This window comes from Colobus angolensis, unplaced genomic scaffold (genome assembly GCF_000951035.1).
Source record: "Colobus angolensis palliatus isolate OR3802 unplaced genomic scaffold, Cang.pa_1.0 Scaffold231, whole genome shotgun sequence".
Taxonomy (NCBI): domain Eukaryota; kingdom Metazoa; phylum Chordata; class Mammalia; order Primates; family Cercopithecidae; genus Colobus; species Colobus angolensis.
In genome coordinates, this window is record NW_012115500.1 from 5,366,723 (window position 1) to 5,385,747 (window position 19,025).

Genomic DNA, 19,025 nt, shown 5'->3' on the forward strand with positions numbered 1-19,025 from the left:
CTGTCCGCGGAGCTCGCCTAGAGCGACTCCTCCGCGGCTGTGCTGACGGCCAGCGGCACGAGCTGTAGTAGCTGCAGCTTCGAGTCACAGCAGGCAAGTGCGGGGGGCGTGGGGGCGGGGACGGCGCCCGCGCCTTGTCCCTGGTTCATTTTGGCCGCCGAGGGTAAGGTCTGTGCGCGCCCCCGCTGCGCCTAGTGGGGTGGGGGTGGTGTGCCCTCGTCCGAGCTCTGGGCGGGAACACTGGTGGGGGCGGCGGAGGTTGTGCCCGCGAAGTTCCTAGAGCTCAGCCCCTTGCGGCGGGAGTGTAGAGAATTGGGCGCCTCGGGGGGTGGCACCGCCCCTCCCGTGGGCGCAAGCAGGTTTGGGGCGGCGGGAGCCGAGCGGGGCCAGTCGCGCCTGGCAGCGTGCACGGGCGTGGACGTACCCGGGTGCGGCCGCGTGTAGCGCGAGAAGGAAACTGTTGGGACGCAGGTGAGTGTATTGGAGGGAGAGTGGGGGAGGGGGCTTTTCTAGAAAAAGGGCAGGATTCCTGTGTTGGACTGGCAACCCCGCCTTGCGGGAAGATGTGTGCACTGGCTTCTGCGGAACCGCCGGGGTGGTGTCTAGTGTGTGCCCACTTGCTACGGCACTTCCTTGCGCGCGGTCCTTGGAGCTCTCGGGGCTTTTGGAGACTTGCACTGGCCGCTCTGTGTGCGGAGGTGGTGTAGGGCCGCGGGCGCACAGAGCAAGAGCAGTGATGATCCTCTTGTGCGTGTTAGGTGAAGCCCGTCGCAGCCGCGCGAGGTCGCAGCTCGCGGTCACATCTCGGGTTTGCGCGCGAGGCGTGCGCTGCGCGGGAAGCGCGGGCGCTCTGCCGGGCGAGGCCGGCTCTGGGATTTCAGTTCGCCTGCCGTGGTTGCGGCAGCTGCTCCTCTAGCTTGGCCGGGAGGGCCCGGCGGCGGCGGCGGCTTGGGTGCACGGACGTGTGTACGTGCACTGGTGAGACTGGGGCAGCCAGTGTCGGTTCACTGGCAGATGCTCCTCCAGTGGCCGTGACAATGCCCAGCCAGCAGAGTCTTTCTCACGGCATTTCCTTAAAAGCCTACTTGTTATCCTTGAGGGCCAGAGCGTAAAACCATGCCTCTAGATGCGAGCTATGAGCATGGAGTTGTAGCTGTCCAGATGGTCATTTAGAATTGTGTGCATTTTTAAAGACCGTCTTTACGACAGAGATTTTCAAGTCCTATCATCTCCACATTTTCTGAAAACGTGGGAAAAGGAAGATTATGCTACGAGTTGTCCACTCTCCTTTATTCCCTCCCTCAAAGAACGATTCTTTGCAGTGCCCAAATGTAATACCTTAAGCAAGGACAAAAGCGCTTTTAAAACTTAATTTTCTAGTGACCCTATTCCTAATAATTCTTCATAAAAATTTAGCTCAGCCTCAAAACTTACGGCAAATCAGTCCATTTAAAACCATTCGAATATCAATTGGTATGTAATGTCCCCATTCCCTCAAGTAAAATCTGTTTGTTTGAAATATTGTTTTGTTGCCCTTGAAGAGTTTTCTCAAAAGTCGTTTCGCCACAGTCGCTTGAATTTCCCATTTCTTGTGGAAGCTGACCTGGAGTCTCCATTTTGGTGAGCGGGTGGAAAAGCTGTCCTAGATCTATCTTGTCTTAGGAACCTTAGGGTATATAAATGGTGACTGTATTGCTGAGTGGACCCGAATGTTACTGCATTTGTGGTCGGGTCCTTAATAGGAGGTTTGTTGGGATGTTAAGGTAACACTGTGAAGGTTGTGGGGAGGATATAGTTAGGGGGGAAGTTCGCTTGCAATTTTAAACTATGGGGAGAGAAAGAAGAGGAAGAAAACATCTGGAAGATAAAGGCCAGAATTGGGTAGGAAAAATTAGAATATGAAGAAACACGCTACTTTAAAATTTCTGTGATTCCTTTTTTGTAATTTTTCCTTTTTGAGAGAGTATTTTTATTTTTGTGTGATTAAAACCGGCCTCTTGTTGCCTGTTATTTGGGTAACTTTGTGCTGCCACCTTTCGGGGAGTTAGTTTTTTTTTTCTTCTTCTTCCCTTGAAAAACAACTTTAGGTGTATAAGCCCCTCCCTCTTCCTTGTCTTAAGTGTTTACTTTCTTGTGTAGTGTCTTCTTTCAGGAACAATCAAGTCAGCTGTATTCAGTGCACACGCTCTTTCCCTGTGGTTCAAGGGAATTTTAGTTTTAGGGTATACTCCTTGTTTAGAACAAATACCCAGTGCTGATCAGTGTCTGCCACTCTACCTGTTACTTTTTTCTTTTTTAGGCCTAAGATGTGTTTTTATAGATCCTCTCTTATTTAGTTTTCTTGGTTGATTTGTTCTGGTTACCGCCTCTTCACAAGAGAAAAACAAAGCACTTCTGTCCCAGTTTCAGTGGTTTTAGTTAAGACTCAGCTCCTGGTAGGTTAAGGGAGAATGATGCTGTAAGTGTCAGTACCATCACTCCTTGAACCAACCTTTTGGTTATTTGTCCACAGACAGATGCTGCTGGCTGAATCCCTGTAACCAAGCACTCATGGCTTTTCCAGCCTTCCCTGCTTATCTTTTAAAAATAATGCGCCTCCGCTCCTGCCACCCCACTTCTGTTCTAGAAGCAAGTCTTAGGTTCTCTTTAAGGACACAATAAAGCCTTCCAGAATATCCTGACTTCTAAGCTGGGATCAGCCTTTTCCTCTTTGCTGAAAAAAAAAAAACAAAAAACAAAAAACTGTGACGCTTTTCAGGCATTAGCATGGCACAAGAGTACCACAGTGGCAAATTAGACTTCATATTCTTTTTCCCCAAAGGACTAGATACTCTGAAATAGCTTCTTAAGCTTCTTACCAAGACTGACTTTACCATTCACCTTTCTGATGGCTTGTCTGCATGGTAGCATCAGTTTTTTCGCATATCATCACATTCTTATTACCACCTTTATCATTCATAATATTTGGAATTGTGAGAGGCTAGAATCTGTGGTACTTAGCTTGGTTTGGTTACTTTTTTGTTGACATTTTAAGAGGGCGGGATAGGTGAGGTGGTATTAGGTCCAGATGGTGTGCCACCCTGTGGAAAACCTGCCCATAGCAGTCTACCCCCGGCTCTTTGTTTCTTGGCTACTCAGCTGGACAAGTTAAAAATTATTGTAAGCTACCACATTTGAGTGTGTGTGTGGGAAGGTTACTTTTTTTATTTTATTTTATTTTTTTTGTGCCATGAGTGCTTAGTTATAGGCAGGACTGCTTTTCCAGCTTGTAACCGGCATGGTTGCACATCCTCCCCAATCTTGAAATTCGTAAGAATTTTTGTACAAGGTTACCCTACATTTTCATTTTGAACTGGGATGCACAGATTACATAGTTTTCCTGGTTAGATGCTTTTCCGCTTGTTAGTATTTAGCTGTCATCGTGGCTGCTTTGTTGATATATTATACAACTGTTTGAAGGCTTTATGTCTGGTGATGCCACACCTGACTATCAAATTCACTGTGGAGGACATAAAATGCATACAATTTTTTCTTGCTTTGGCCATTTTTATTTTCGAGATGTAGAAATCTTCACCGATATGGTTATGCACAGAGCCCACATATTGTAGTTCAGTGCCAAATCCACACTTTTGTATGTTCTAATTTGGGAAGAACATTTATTGTGTATTTATTTGGTTCAGGATACTAGACAGTTTATAGTGCTAGTTAATTATTTCAGGATTTCAAATAATGTAAATTTGCCAAGTGGAAACAGAAGACACTTAAGCTTAAAAGACAGTGCTTAAAGGCTTTTACATATTAAAAGGTACTTTTTTTTTTATAGCTTTAAATGATAACTTTTGGAGCCTGAAAAAAGTTGAGGTTTGTGTAATAAAATCCTAGATTTTTGTGGAATACTTAGGATATTTTTCACTAGTAAATTTAACTGATTTGGCATTCAGCTTGTGTGATGTATATCTTACGTTTCACTTTAGTAAGGTCGCTAGAATAATTTTTTATTTCAAGGGAAGATTTTCCGTATCTCTAGGCTTGTATTCTATTGTGTAAAACAAAACAAAAGGTAACTCATGTGTGAGCAACGCTGTGCTAAATGCTTTCTCATAGACATCTTCCGCTTTAGTATCAGTGCTAAGTTTCTAGAGATTGGTCCTAATAAAAATATCTATTTTTGCAACGAGTGTTATTTTCTCAGAGCTTTGAGTTAGGCTTTCTGTGCGTCAATTGAATTGATATTCTTAATGACATCTTACGTTTTTGAATATTGCGGAATACTTTTGTGTGATAACAGATAATAGATTTTCATTGTAAGAAATCTTTATGAAGAGAAGGATAGGGGCTTTGAGGAGTGAAATAGTTAAAATAACCCAGAAAGTCGTAAGAATAGGTGGAATAGGGATAAAACTAAACCAGTTTATAGAATGCCTTATAGTGTCTTTTTTTTAAAACTTGCAGTTTCTTAGTATATATTTATATTACTGGATTCCATGACATCAGTTTCTGAATGAAAATGAATAGCAGATAAGGTCTGACATGCAAAATCCCCTTTCCCACTTTTAAAAATGTATTTTAAAAAACTTGGCCGGGCGCGGTGGCTCAAGCCTGTAATCCCAGCACTTTGGGAGGCCGAGACGGGCGGATCACGAGGTCAGGAGTTCGAGACCATCCTGGCTAACACGGTGAAACCCTGGTGAAACCCTGTCTCTACTAAAAAATACAAAAAGCAAGCCAGGCGAGGTGGCTGGTGCCTGTAGTCCCAGCTACTCGGGAGGCTGAGGCAGGAGAATGGCGTAAACCCGGGAAGTGGAGCTTGCAGTGAGCTGAGATCCAGCCACTGCACTCCAGCCTGGGCGACAGAGCGAGACTCCGTCTCAAAAAAAAAAAAAAAAACAAACTTGACAAATTTAAAATTATACTTATTGTAAGACAGTGACAGTAAAATGATAGTTTTTTTTTTTTTTTTTTAAGGCACATTGAAGGTTTTGCTTTAGCACTTGTATATTTTGAACCAGGTATATTATCTACAGTTTGATGTACATGTATATTTTTCCCTTGTCCCATCTAATGCGGATGCTCCTGATAAACCCATTGTAAGTTGAAAATGGCATTAAGTTAAAAATGTATTTAATACGCCTAACCTACTGAATATCAGAGCTTAGTCTAGCCTACCTTAAACACGCTCAGAACATTTATGTTATAGTTGGGCCAAATTATCTGGCAATATGGAGTATCCGTTGTTTACTCTGGTGATCCATTGACTGAGTGGGAGCTGTGGCTTGTTACCATTGTCCTGTATCAGAGAGTCTCTTACCACAGACTGCTAGTCTGGGAAAGGATCAGCATTCAAAATATAGTTTCTCCTAAACGTGTATTGCTTTTATATCATCATACAGTCGAAAAATCGTAAGTTGAACCATCATAAATTGGGGACCATCTGTACTGATAGATTTAATAGTCAGGTTTTTCCTTTGACTTAAAAAAGTTTATCATGAAAAGCAAATTTATATTCTAAATGTTCTTTACTTCCAGAATTTTGTTTTTGTGGGTTGTTCATTATTGGAGATTATTTCAGCAACTTTAAAGACTATGGTAATGGAATATCACAAAAATCTTTTGTAAATATCAAATCAATAAACTGTTCCTTCAACATGGATTTTTATTCCTTTTTTTCTCACTGAAAGCTTTAGTGCACACTTTCTGGACTAATTTCATCTCTTTATGGGACTAGGCAGTGGTAGTTGTTTTGAGATTCTTAGCTTTCCTGCATTTTTTTTTTTTGAATTACTGTGCAATTGAAAGTTCTTGTTAATATTGAGGGGCTGGAGTCTCTTTATAAGCATTTGAAGAAAGCTGTAGCTGTCTCTTCCTAGAGAAATATATACAAATAAGAAATTTCCATACAGTTTTTAGTATTTTGCAGTTTGGAAGAGAGAGTGTTAAAATGAGGTTCCATTTGGGAAATAGGACTTTGGCAATTAGAGTTGTCGTCTTATACTAGTGAGAAAGGGATGAAGCCATTCAGAGGTTCTTGTCTGCTGTTGAGTTAGTGATGTGCGCCTTTAGTGTTCTTTGAAGGATGACAGACTCTAAGCTTGCCTGTCTCAGTTTGTTTTAAAATCCATTCCATTTTTGTAAACAAATAATCACACACATAAGGTCTTGTGAGCACCGTGTAGCCAGTTTATTTGCTGAGTTGTCTCAGTAGGTTTTGTCCCTTAGGTTGAAACTCTTAATTTAGCACAGGCAGGTGGAAAATACTAGGCTAGAAGTCTGAGGTTTTCAGCATCTGATTTGGTTTAATTACCTATGTCCTTGGTTTCTTATCCTTTGATTGTGTATAAAATCTTACCCTCCCCATCTCAAGGACCACGTAAAGATGAGCATATTGAAGTGCAAGATTTTTGGCAGTGAAATGACATTGACTGAATTGGAAAGGTGGTAATAGGTGGTTACCTCTTGATTAGTTTTATATTTTTGGCTTTCAGTGTGTTATGAACCATTTTTAGTGATTTTGTTTTTTTATAATACACCATCATATGTTTATTTTTGCCGTGAAGGAAAAGAAAAATCCCAGACTGCAGGGAGGATTTGGGAGAGTTGTGACTTTGGACATTTCAGTATGGAAATAGACATATTTAAAACTATGATGATGGAACTTGGAAAGTTTAAAATGCATTTTCCTTGAAAATATAAATAATGCTAAAAGATTACATATGAGACTGAGGATTTAGCCAGCTAACATTCCAGGAATATAAATTTCTTAATTTAAATTTCTCATATTTTTTCAGTGAAAAATCAAAATTTTAAATTTAACCATTTATATTAAAATAGTCCACATTTTCCCTGATTTGAATTTTATTTAACCTCTTATCAAGGATCCATTCCTATACATCACAAAATGGAATTTACACAGAAATACATTTTTTCCCCTCATTGCTAATGGTGTGAACATCATTGATGGATGCCCTGTCAAGTAAGTTATTGGAAATTGCTCACTTGTTCAGATTTTAAAGGATGTTTAGCACTTTTTTTATTCTTTAGACATCATTTGTGTATATCAGAAGTATAAGAGCTATTTCTCAAAGCAAATCACAGTGTATCTGAAAATAAATTCAGTGAATTGGGTAAGGTTGGGAAAATATTTCTGGAGCAATTAATCTTTTCTCTGAGCTGCTTTTCAAAAGTAAGAATTTTCTGTTATACTGATGTTGCTTTATTGGAGGTGACATGGCAGGTGAGGGGGTCATCCACCTTTATTGCAGAAGTATCCAGAATGTGTTAAATATACAACATTTATTGTAGAGAGTGGGCAACTTTTTATAACCTGTTCCCAGGTAAGGCCTATTTCTGTTTGAGTTTATTCAGCACCACTTTTGATCTCCCCAGGTGCTATTTACTGATAACTGGCTTATTTTGTTTAAAAACCCTTGAGGTCTTTTCTGTCCTATGATTATGAATGACTCATGGACTTTTCTCAAATACGAGGTCATCAGTGCTTTTGACTTTCATCTCTTCCCTTCTCCATAGTCTCCGCAAGGAACTTGAACTACCCACAGCCTTCCTCCCCTTTTTGGAATGCCTCTGTACTTGCTCTCTGTCCCTTGTTTATCCTTTTGAGCCTTGTGCTTAGTTCCAGGGCCTGGTAATTTGGGATCAGGTACAACCTGCTCACTTGTTCCTTTATTTTCTTGTCTTGCTTGTGCTTTTGCATTGGCTCTTAGCACTTTGTTACATTTTACTTAAGAATATCTTCTGTGACCTAGTGAATCACTGATACCAGAAGGAGCAGTTGGTATCAGTGGACAAATTATTTCTGCCACAGGTCCCGAAGGGTGACACGTGAGCTTCATATGGCCTGTAGGTGTTTTGATTGCCCTGAACTGTGTTTTAAATAGTTTTGAGTTGTTGATTTAGGGTTTGGTAATATATAAAGATCTAGACCCAAATGTCTTGCTTCTTGAAAACTTGGAAGGATGGAGCAACAATGGAGTCCACATTTATCCACTGCCCCTTGAGGATGAAGCATGACTTGTTTCACTTTGGCCTTGGTTTGTTTTCCTGGCCTTGGTGTCTCTAATGCTGTACTTCCTAAAGCCCCGTGAATTGAAAAGTTAAGTATAAAGACAAAGGCAGTAGTTCTAAAGATTTTATATTCTTTTGATCTCTCGTATTTGCAGATAATGTTTGAATCATGTTAAATTGAAATTGCTCCTTACACATTTAGATCTTACAGTCTCCTTTACATCAGAGAAGATGTGTTTTGGGTGTCTCCTTCCTTAACCCCTGGTTGAAAAACAGTTTCTCCTTTTATAAAATGAGCTTCTCTCAGCTTAAGTTACCTTTTCTCTCCTTCCCCCCCTGGGATTTTAGACCTGTCCCCATTGGGAGTAAGGATTTCTCCCTGCCGTTTGCCTGCTTCTATTTGTTCAGATTCTTTGGGGTCAACATTGTTACTTGGTGCTGTAAAAACTAATAGGAAGTTATGAGCTGTTTAAAAGAGGCCTGTGGCCCACCTGCTAACCTCATTGCTGATGGTGTGAGCTTATGAATGACATTCTCCCCTCAGATTGTTATGGAAAAAAAAGAAAGCTGATATGAGACTACCAGGTGTGCGGTTTATGTGGGTGTTATTTCTCTCCCTTGCCCCTTTATTTTTTTCTTTTCTCCCCCACTCCAGAAGCAGCAGGGCAGCCTTAGCAAGGCGCTCTCCCGTGTGTGCCGTAGAGCAGGGTGATGCACCAGCAGAAGTAGGAAGAGGCTCCACATGTCATGTTTGGACCAATGCTGTAATTTTATTTTACAATAAGGAAGGTGGATAATATTAATCTACTCCTGAGCATAATAGCGCAATTTGAATAGCAGAGAGCAACTTCAGTGTGTGTTGATGTCTAGTGAGATGAATACAGTTGAATGCCAAGTAGGTAGAAAATGTCAGTGTAGAGCCTTCCTTTTGGTGACTTTAAGCACTTACATTTCTAGTTAACTTTTGTTCAACCTGGCAAATAGATATAAAGATCTGTTTTATCAACCCAGCATTAATGTAGCTTCTTAGGATGGAACAATGCCCATAAAACCCTGCTCTCCTGGCAGCCACTTGAGCTAGGCCAGTTATAACGATGAATCAGAATGTGCCCCTGTATTGAACATCTTAGCAAAACCCTTCAGAATAATAGCTTAATGTTGGCAGTTTGAAACATTGGCTTACTCTGCAACGCAGCCAATTTTTGTTTTTTTGTTTTTTGTTTTTTGTTTTTTTTGATATTTGGAGTGTGAGTACAAGTGTATGCTTACTTAAATACTTAATTTTGAATTAACTGTGTATGATTTAAAAAAATCATTGTTAGGTACATTTGGAACTTACTTTTCTGAGGCACTTAAAAATTCTTGGTACCAAGCGTCTTCTATTCTATGATTATATGATTCTTTTAGATGAATATGTTGCTTGTTTTTGTTGCTCCCTGCAACATCTGATTGTGGCACCTCAGGGTGGCTTAGTTACTGGATTGGGGTGGGGAATTGAACATCAGTAAAAACAAGCATGTTTTATCCCCCTAAAGATTGGGAGTCATTCCCGTGGAGCTTCTACTGTGCAGTAAGAATGACTTTGATATATGTGGGCTGCTAGTTAACTTGAAGTCTAGGGCTTTTCCAAATTCATCTAATTTTGTTTTTAAGTTTTGTTAAAGGATCTATAAAAATATTCTTCAAGTTTTTGTGTTGAGATTATGTTCAGAAGCCAGGAAGATTGTGTAATACTTACTGTTTCATCACAAATTACTGAGAGCTGTATACTGAGAACATTGAGACGTGTATAAAGTGCCCTTTACCTCATATTCCTTGGTCTCTCTGCCTAAGGAGATGAGGCAGAAAATAACTTTAAAAATCACACACTCCGCACTCTTGCATTTAATAGTAGAAACTGAGTGCTTTAGGAATTGAACAAAGGGACACATCCCTGTAGTCTGGGAATCAAGGGATCAGGCCGGGTTGTTGCTTATTGCTTTAGGGACAGGACTGTGTGTTTTCTTCTTCCATTTTGTCTATTTTTTGCTTTTTGTGTCTTGTTCCCTCCCCTGTTCCTCCCATATCGTTTTTGTTACCTTTGCTTTTCTTTTATGGCATGAGTAACTATTTCCTAGTTTGCCAAGAGCTCAGTCACAGGTGGAAAATATTTATGCAAAACCTACTCAGGTTTTAGGGTGTGGCTGGAGAGACAAACTGTCTTAATTCCACTGTTGTCCCAGAAGAGTGGATCTGAGGCACGTGTGTGTGTCAGACTACGTGAAGCTGGGAGTTTCCCCCAGAGTTTTACTCTGTTGACAACATTATGTACCAGCAACCTCCTCTGGGTGTGCGTTTATTTTTCAAAACACCTAGGAAAAAGTCAAAATAATTATAACTTTTTTGGCTTCCTCCCTTTTAGGAGTATAGTTGCAGGAGCAAGAAGCAAGTAACAGGACAGTAACTGGGATGCTTTTCAGAGCATTGATCTATGCTTTCTCCTTGGGTCATCTTCATGCCTAAGGCCATGTCTTCTAGGAGCATGTGTTGTCTGGGCTGCTGACTATAGCTTTCTTAGGCCAGTGCTTGGTGTTCTGAGGCCTGGCTGCTGCTTTTCTTTTCTCCCTGAATGGAATTTACATTACTGTTTTTTCCTTTTATTTTTTTTTTTTCCTTGAAAGTTGATTGAACAGCCTGTACACTGCATTACCTTTTTGGTGTACTGGAGAGGCTCATTCCTTCAGTTGGAACTGACTGTTTGGGAAATAATTTGTATTCTTGATTCTTGGACTTTCTGAAAAAAAAATTCCCAAATAGTTTGGCTGACTTACAAACATTGTTTTGTGGACAGCAGGGTGAAATCGTTGGTTTTATAGTGAATAATAGTTTGTGATCTAGACAGGAAGAGTGAAGACATCTGTTTTGGTTTTTCTTTTGTACAACTTCTATGGTAACTTCCAAATGATTCCCTCTTGAGAATGTGAGAGTAAGAAATTTTATGTTGGCCAGTCAAGTTAGCAGTGGATTGGGATGGGACAGCAGGGATCTGCCACTTTTTAGTTGTTGACTTACCATTAGGAAGATAGAAAAATATGTGGAGTTGGCAGTTGAAGATGGTGAACTACCCCAAGGTGATGGAACCAGGAGATGGAACATTTCCTCTGTTAATGGTGATAACACCTAGTCTTTCTGTCCTTACAGAAATTTGCCACAGCTCCCTGCGGTGATGTTTTATAGGTGAGGAAGATGAAGCTCAGAGGTCAGGTGGTTTGCCCAAGGATACAACTAAGTGGGGAAGTAGGATCAGGTCAGACTCCTAGTTCTGTACCTCTTTCCATGGATCCTAGAATGATGATGTTCTTTCCACTTTTGGTAGTTCTGCTGGCTGTAGTGTGAGGTGGCTGAAATCAGATCCAAGAAGCAACTCAGTTTTCATGTTTGGAGAATATATTGCTTCTCTTAGGGGTGTTTTGTAATAAAATGGTGTGACTCCAGCAGCAACTGTATCTCACCTCCATATTAAATTGCTGTAGAGGCTGTTTGGTTCCCCAGTGGAGGGGTTGTTGTACTAGCATTATTGTTTATATTTATAATTTTTTTTTAAGCTTCACTGTGGTCCCTGTAGCACTCCTCGCAGTATGCCCACAACTTGTTCCTCAGGGCCAGGATTCTGACCTTGGATTATTTTAGGTCCATGACTGGGTGACTTCTGGAGGCAATTCCATCACAGGCTGGTGACTTTCTGATGCCAGCTGGCATCCTTGACTTGGAGGATTACTTTTTGGAACCGTACAAAGTATGGATTGGTTATTATCTGTAAGCAAGGAAATGAAGACACTGTTTTCAGGCTTTTTTTAGGATGCTGTTGAAATCAAGAAAAAGGTGAAAGTGACATTGAGATAACCCTGGCTCATTGTAGTAGATAATCTGTAAGGGCTGTTTTTTAAACTTGTTAGGTTTATGAAAAAAAATGTTTTCCCAATCAGGTGGGATTTTATAAGTACCACTTTTTGTTCTGAGAAAAAAATGGCAGGTCAGGTGTTCAGTAGGATGTATGATATCCAAATTGGAATAAACAAAATATCCACTCAGTAAAGATTGTTCTTGATTCACCTTTCTCCATAAATTTTCAGTATTTCTCCAACTTTACTGTTTCTCCAACTTTACTGTTAGAAAAATTGGTTGGGGGTGGATGACAAAGAATTACAGATTCAAAATGACTTTTTTGCTCTTCCCTAGAAAGAGGCCATCTGTGCTTGTTCATTACTTGATCTTTCACATAGTGTGTTTGTAGTAGAAATTCAGGAAAATATTTGAAGGTCACTAGAGTAGTAGAACTCAAAAGTCTGGAATAGAGGTAATAATTTAAAGAAAGAATATAGTACTTGAGACTGATAATCAATTGAAAAGTATTTGCATCTGTAAGTAAATCATGAATGATAGGTAATCTTACTAGAATTTCAGTCTCTACAGGAAAATTTTTGCAAAAACTGCCTTAACTACTCCCATGTTTTCTCATGTCTTACATATGCAATTTTTATATTACTTTTGAGTCTCTTATGTTAATGTCGTGATTCCTTGTCCTCCTAAGCTGTGAGGTTAGTGGTGCATCTTTCAATCCAAATGTCTTAGAATTGAGAAGCTGAAGTAGCTGCATGCCAGCATGTTCTCTGATTTATCATCTCTGCAAATATTTTACTCTTTCTAGAGTATAAATGTTATCCTTGTGCTATGCAAAGCTGGTGTAAACCTGAGAAAATAAGGTCATCAGATTGTCTCTACATATTTCAAGCAGGTGCCTCTGGTATAAAATTGGCCCAACAGGCTATGCACAAAGCAGTCAGGTGGGATCCTGCCAAGGCTGCTCGGTACCTTTTAGCTGTAATTTAGAATATCACAGGATGAAGCAGAAGTTAATTGTTGAGAGTGAAAGCTCAATAGCATTTTATTCATCATTGCATTTTATAGGACATAGTAACCTTAAACTTTGACCTTAACGAATATGTACCATTTCTCTTTAATTTTTACTGTGTTTCCTTAAATTTGGCGAAGACTACTAGAGATTTTGTTGGGTAAAATGATTCTGTAGTTCCCCAGTTCCCTGTGGAATTCAGAAGCATTAAGAGATCCAGGGACTTTAAGTTTTGGCTGTTATAGTTCAGTCTCCTTAAGAAATTTTGTGGACCTTTACCCATAAGGAATTTTTCATTATGGCTAACATTTATTTCTCTCTCTCATTGCCTGTGATTATTCTCTGTTATCATCTCAAAGAAATGAGGCAATTTGATGACAGTTTATTAAATATTAGCCTATGAATATTTGAAATGTTTACTTCTAAAGTTTTTATTAGTAGCCACTTTAAAACTTTAAACTTATCTCTCTCTTCCTAGCATTTAACATTTTATTATTTTATTGTTTCTGGCCTCCTGTCATGAATGGCATTTTGCTCTTTTTAATTATCCTTCTATTCAGTTTTTGATTTGTTGATCCAGGCTTTTCTGCCCTGCAGTGCTTTAAAAACAATTATTTTGCCAGTTTACATTGTGAACATGTCTTTGTTTCCTGTGCAAAGTTTCATTTGTTTAGTAAATATTTGCGGTCTTACTATATGCCACACACTGCCTTAGGTATTAATACTATAGTAGTGAATACAGTATACTCCCTGCTGATATGGAACTTAGAGTTCATTGGAGGAGACATTATGTTAAAGTTCTATAAATTATTATATATAATTGTGATTTGTGCTGTGAAGGAAAATAACCTTTAAGGCTTGTAACACAGTGTGGGAGGTGGTTAGTGAAGGTCATTTGTTGACTTCCTTCCTAGCTACCTTATTTTTGCTGTACATAAAAACAGGCTAGTTTTTAATTTTATAGGCATAAGAATAGACAGAGGTCCTAAAATTAAACTCTATTCTCCTTGATAAATTCATGGTGAACTTTGAGTCCTGGAGCTGATTTCCTGCCACCCAGCTTGTATCCCACCATAGATCTGTCTTCGTGTATTTTTTATGAGAAACCAATTTTAATGTTCTTTGCAGGACAACATAATTTGACAACTTGTACTCTGAAAACTATATGGTGAATGCAAAGCCCAGCAGTGAGATCTGCATTGTCTAAATCCTTTTTTCTCTTTACCCATGACTTTGAAAATCTGTTTTATCAGATTTTGAAATATTATCAGTATTTTTTAAAATAACACTTTCTAATGTATTAATTGATGCTGTAAGAACTTAGGAATATTTGTTAGGCTTTTTGCTTGGCTTAAATTAGAATTTCACTAATTCATCCACAGTTGTATTTTGTCATTGATTGGACTATTTGGTTTGTGTATGAATGACCTTTCAGATAATCCCTCTGACAAACCACCCCATTGCTTTAACATAGTGTGTTCCTTCCAGTATTCATTTAAATTGTAACTAAAAGGAAATACCATATTAATTGGAATTGTTTTTAAAATATTAGTTGGAATGGAAGAGACTTAGGCAGTTTTCTTTGTCGAAACTTTGGAAGACATTCGTTGTTTAAGAGTGTTGAAAAACACTTTAAAAAAGAAATGTCAGTGGCTTCTGTGGAGTTCCTTAATCCTAAAGGGCTAGCTGTGTTCGTAGGAGATGGGTAGAATCTGGGAAGTTAGTCTAAGCAATTGGAAAAGACAAGGAAAAAAGGATAAAGAAAATGAGGAAGTAAATTCTCCATCTGGCTAGTTTCCTCATTCGCACAGTTCACCAGAACTGAAGAGTACAGTGAATCCATGACAAGGATATGATATTTTAAAATAGTGTCTTTCTGACCACCTTATTAGATTGTTAAGCTTACTTGACTATGCTGTTAGTTTCCTCAGAGAGGTGGACTCTGGCAAACAGTTTTCTTTTATTTTTAATATAAGTTGGTCTTTAGGAAGATAATAAAAACTTTGCATGCCTTTTAGTTTATACCACTTAAAATCGTTTGATTTAACATGGATATAGCATTTTCTTTGTAGGTGGATATTATTTCATCACAGCTTTTAGATTTCAGCCGCTTTTCCTTGGGTGCGGAAAGAAGCTGCTGAAAATATAGACAGTAATCTCAACTCTTGATAGAATTTGGAGAGAAGCAAACTAAGTTTTAGTTCAGGAGAGGAGAATTTTAATTTTACTTCTGGCATTACGGGAACAGCAGGTATGAGAGTTAAGGAGCTGGTCAGGTAATGGGCACTTGGGTAACAACTTTCCATTGTCTTGGGTGTCTGGTCACTTCTTAATAGTTTTTTAAATTGGTTTAAATTTTTAGGGCACAACTTAAATGTTACTTTCAACTACATTGGAAGCTCTTTGATGTCAGTGATTCTTATAACTTTGTTTCTTGAATATAGTAAGTCTTATTGTCTTATTACTGATTTTTTTTTTTTTTTAAGAGATTTAGTCTCGCTGCAGTGGCATGATCATAGTTAACTGTAACTTTGAATCCTGGGCTTTAGGGATCCTCCAGTATCAGCATCCTGAGTAATTGGGTCTGTAGGCATGCTTTACTGCCACTGGCTAATTTTTAAATTTTTTTGTAGAGATGGGGTCTCACCATCTTACCCAGGCTTGTCTTGAACTCCTGGGCTCAAGGGATCCTTTTGTTTTGGCCTCCCAAAGTGCTGGGATTACAGACCTGAGCCACCTCACCTGGCTAGTCTGATTTCTTGAATCTAATAGGTCCTATGTCTTTAAAATGAAGATTAAAATTATAAAATTATATATGCTAAAGGTAAATATTACATGCAAGTTTGGTTTTCTTTTAATTGTGTATTTGGCCTTGGTATTTTGGTTGCTATGAAGTTGTCTTCTACATATTTAACCAATTGGAGTTAATAAAAATTGTTGATATTTAAACTATATCAAACATTTCTATGTTTTTTAGGTATCACTTACTACTATATGGTAATTAAGTGCTGGATACTGAATAACTTAATATTTTAAGATGACAGTGCTGTTTCTTTTCATCCATACCTGTGAATAATTAAGAATTTATGATATCTATGTGCAGTCTAGTTGGTGAGTTTAGTTTACTTGGACCACCCAGAAAAAAATATGCAGTGATGCTTCTGTAACCACTTTGACTAAGCTGAAACTATGCTTTTTACATGTGTTTATGACCCGTTAATACAGCTTCAAAGTGTGCTATGTTAAAAAGATACTGGCTGCTTCAAGGTTGGGCTGAAATGTCTTGTGTTTGCCAGGAATAAGGAGGGGTCTCCATGGATGGCCACTGGGCCAGTCATTTAACAGCCATGGGGAACTCCCTTCGGCTATCAGAAGAATGCTTTCTGCTCTACACTGAGTATCTTTGGAAGCAGATAGAGAAGTTGAGGTTTAAGGTAGATGCTCTAATCATGGATGGCTAACTTTAAGAAGTGTTATTGGTCTGGTTCTCCTGTGGTATAAACCAGGCTCACGCTCATGCATGGGTATGCACACAAACCCCAGGTACAGTAGCAGTTCCATCTGTTTTGTATGTTGTGGGCCTGCCTTGACATAGAACTGTTTGTTCTAAAGCAACTCATTTTAAAGCTGCAGTACGTTAAATGGGCAACCCTTCATTGAAGACCTTGGTTATGTTGGCAGTTCATCAGCAGCAGGGTTGTGATCCTGTCACTTCTTGTTAATGAAGACTTTTATTTAGCTTAGCAAATCATATCTCTTGTTAATATCCACTCTCTGAAATGGCAGACTTAAAAGGGATGTTTGTACCTTTTTATTTATTAGTAGCCATGAGGGTGCTTTGGTCCTTGCTTGTTACAGCCATTTAGCCATATTTCTTTTACAGAGATTTGGTTTGTTTTAAACTAGGAAAATCCCCAAATGATTAACGTCTTTTTTTGTTTATCATTTTTGAAATGGCTTTTTGTCTTTCCTATTAGGTGGTCTTTTCCTTCAGTCTCAATTTCACTTCCATTTTGAAATTCCTAGCAGGGGTTTGTCAGAGCATGTATGTTCCCACCGCTGCAGTTGACTTTCCCAGCATTTATTTGTTGTTCTTGGGTAGCCCAAGAGAATAAGCATTCTGTCTTCATATTTAATGTACATTTCTTATATATAACAAGTTCAAGGACATCAGAGAATGTTAGAGCTGGAAAGGTCCTACCTACCTATGGTGTTGAACAGCAGTCTCATTTCATATACATTCAAGACTGATGCTAAGATGTGTTGTGTTGTCTAAAGTCTTAGGTATAGTGATTACGGTTGGTGAATGTGACCTTGTGGCTGGTTCCTGACTTACCTTTCCTTCTCCAAGTGCCCTCTCCTCTACACTGCTGCATTATTTCCTTTTTAAAAACGTAGATTATGCTTTGGTGGGATTGCAAACTGATAAGTTTTTATAGGGTTTTTTGGGCAGTGACTAGTGTAATTAAAAATGCAAATAGGCTACGAACCAGCAATTTCTATCTTTAAATTTACATTTTTGCTTTACTGTATAAGGTATCTATTGTAAGCACTGTTTGAAATAGCAGAGCCTTGGAATGTTCATCAGGGGATTGGTTAAATTAATTAGAGTATATATCTCTGTTATATAGTAATCTTTAAATAAAGAGTATGTGCTGATCTTGAAATGTAAAAAGCAAGGTTCAGAGAGCATTCGAAAAGATCTGTCTGTGTATTAAGTATTTACTTTTCCTCACCTGTGCCTTTACATGTTTGTATTTTCTTTGAAAGTGTTCAAATTGTTCATGAAATTGTTAACCTCTCAGGTGTAGGTTTGAAGGAATTAAATATTTCTATCTTTTATTGCTTGAACCCGGGAGGTGGAGGTCACCGTGAGACGAGATCATGCCATTGCACTCCTGCCTGGGCGACAGAGCGAGACTCCGTCTCAAAAATAAAATAAACAAATAAATAATAAAAAAAAATCCATCTTTTATACAGTTTTGTGGTTATCTTTTTGCATCAAATATATATTTTTTAATTTGCACAAATTGTTACAGTAGAATTACTAATTACTTCAAAAGCTGATCCCCCTTGGGTTTTTCAGAGCATTTTAATAGATTTCCACTTTCCCTACTTATAAGCTGTTTGTTAGCATTCATTGCTTGCCTTGAGCTGAGCATTGTGCGTGGTCCTTGGGCGCTCAGAAACACTAGGATGTGGGCGCTACTTTTAAGTTCTCCAAGTCTGTTTGACAGTCCAGAGGCAGAAAATGTGAGTTTATGGGAGGGGAGTTTGGTGAGGTTTACTGCAAACATTGGGAAAATGTTCCTGAAACCAGGTAGATGTGAGTAGCACTTGAGCTCTTTTATGCAAGTAGGTGGAGTCGTCCCCCCACCCCACCCCCCATCCCTGGGAGAAGAGGATTAAGTGTGATGTACTCCTAGCATGTAAGGAAAAAGTTTTGATTATTGGAACATGGGTGGGTTTCTAGAGGACATTGAAATCCACACAGGAACATTGCTGTTTTTTTGTTTGAGAGAGCCAGACTTGGAACACTTTTGTAGGATGGCTTAGTGTGAGGAAAACTGAAGCAAAAGACATGGGCTGATGTGACTAAAGGGGCCTTGAGGAGGAAGGAACCAGGGCTTTGAAAGGAAGATGGAGCATGCTTGGCTTCCTGACTAGGATGGAAACCCCCAAATGAAAGTGAAAAACTGCTTTTGGCATGCTTTGTATTCTGTAGACTCATAAGATACTCAAGCATTTTTCTAAACCAGTTTAAGTATGCAACATGAAACATGCAATAGCTTGTTACGCTTTGTAAAGTGTCTTTTCTGAGAACCAGAATATACGGTTATGTTTCTCCCACAATGTTTATGTAAAAATTTTACATTAAAGGAAGTCGAGATGATTAACATCTTTTTCTTATAAATCAGGGTGGTACTGGGCATAAGAAGTAGTTTACATAGTCCCAGAGCTGGAGGAACATCCATTTGAAGATAAGGAGAGTAGTTGGAAGCTGTTCTAAGGTTTATCTGTATGGGCTAAAGGGATTCACCATAAAGGCGTGCTTATGTCGTAATGAATTAGACCAGTGATTCTCAAAGTTCTTGATCAGAGGATCCCTTTATCC

At 39.1% G+C, this 19,025-nt stretch overlaps 1 protein-coding gene across 4 annotated transcripts in view; it reads left to right on the forward strand.

Moving 5' to 3' along the window:
* ELAVL2 (ELAV like neuron-specific RNA binding protein 2) overlaps positions 1-19,025 on the forward strand; it is a 140,522-nt gene that overhangs the window by 4,646 nt on the left and 116,851 nt on the right. For 2 of the 4 annotated variants that reach the window (XM_011944487.1, XM_011944489.1), the window contains exon 1: positions 1-93. The exons of 1 other annotated variant lie outside the window; for it this stretch is intronic. The gene's annotated coding sequence lies outside the window, so the exon portion shown is untranslated. Of the gene's footprint in view, positions 94-218; positions 472-19,025 lie in introns of those variants that run through there. One more of the 4 variants, XM_011944490.1, reaches the window with a different exon arrangement.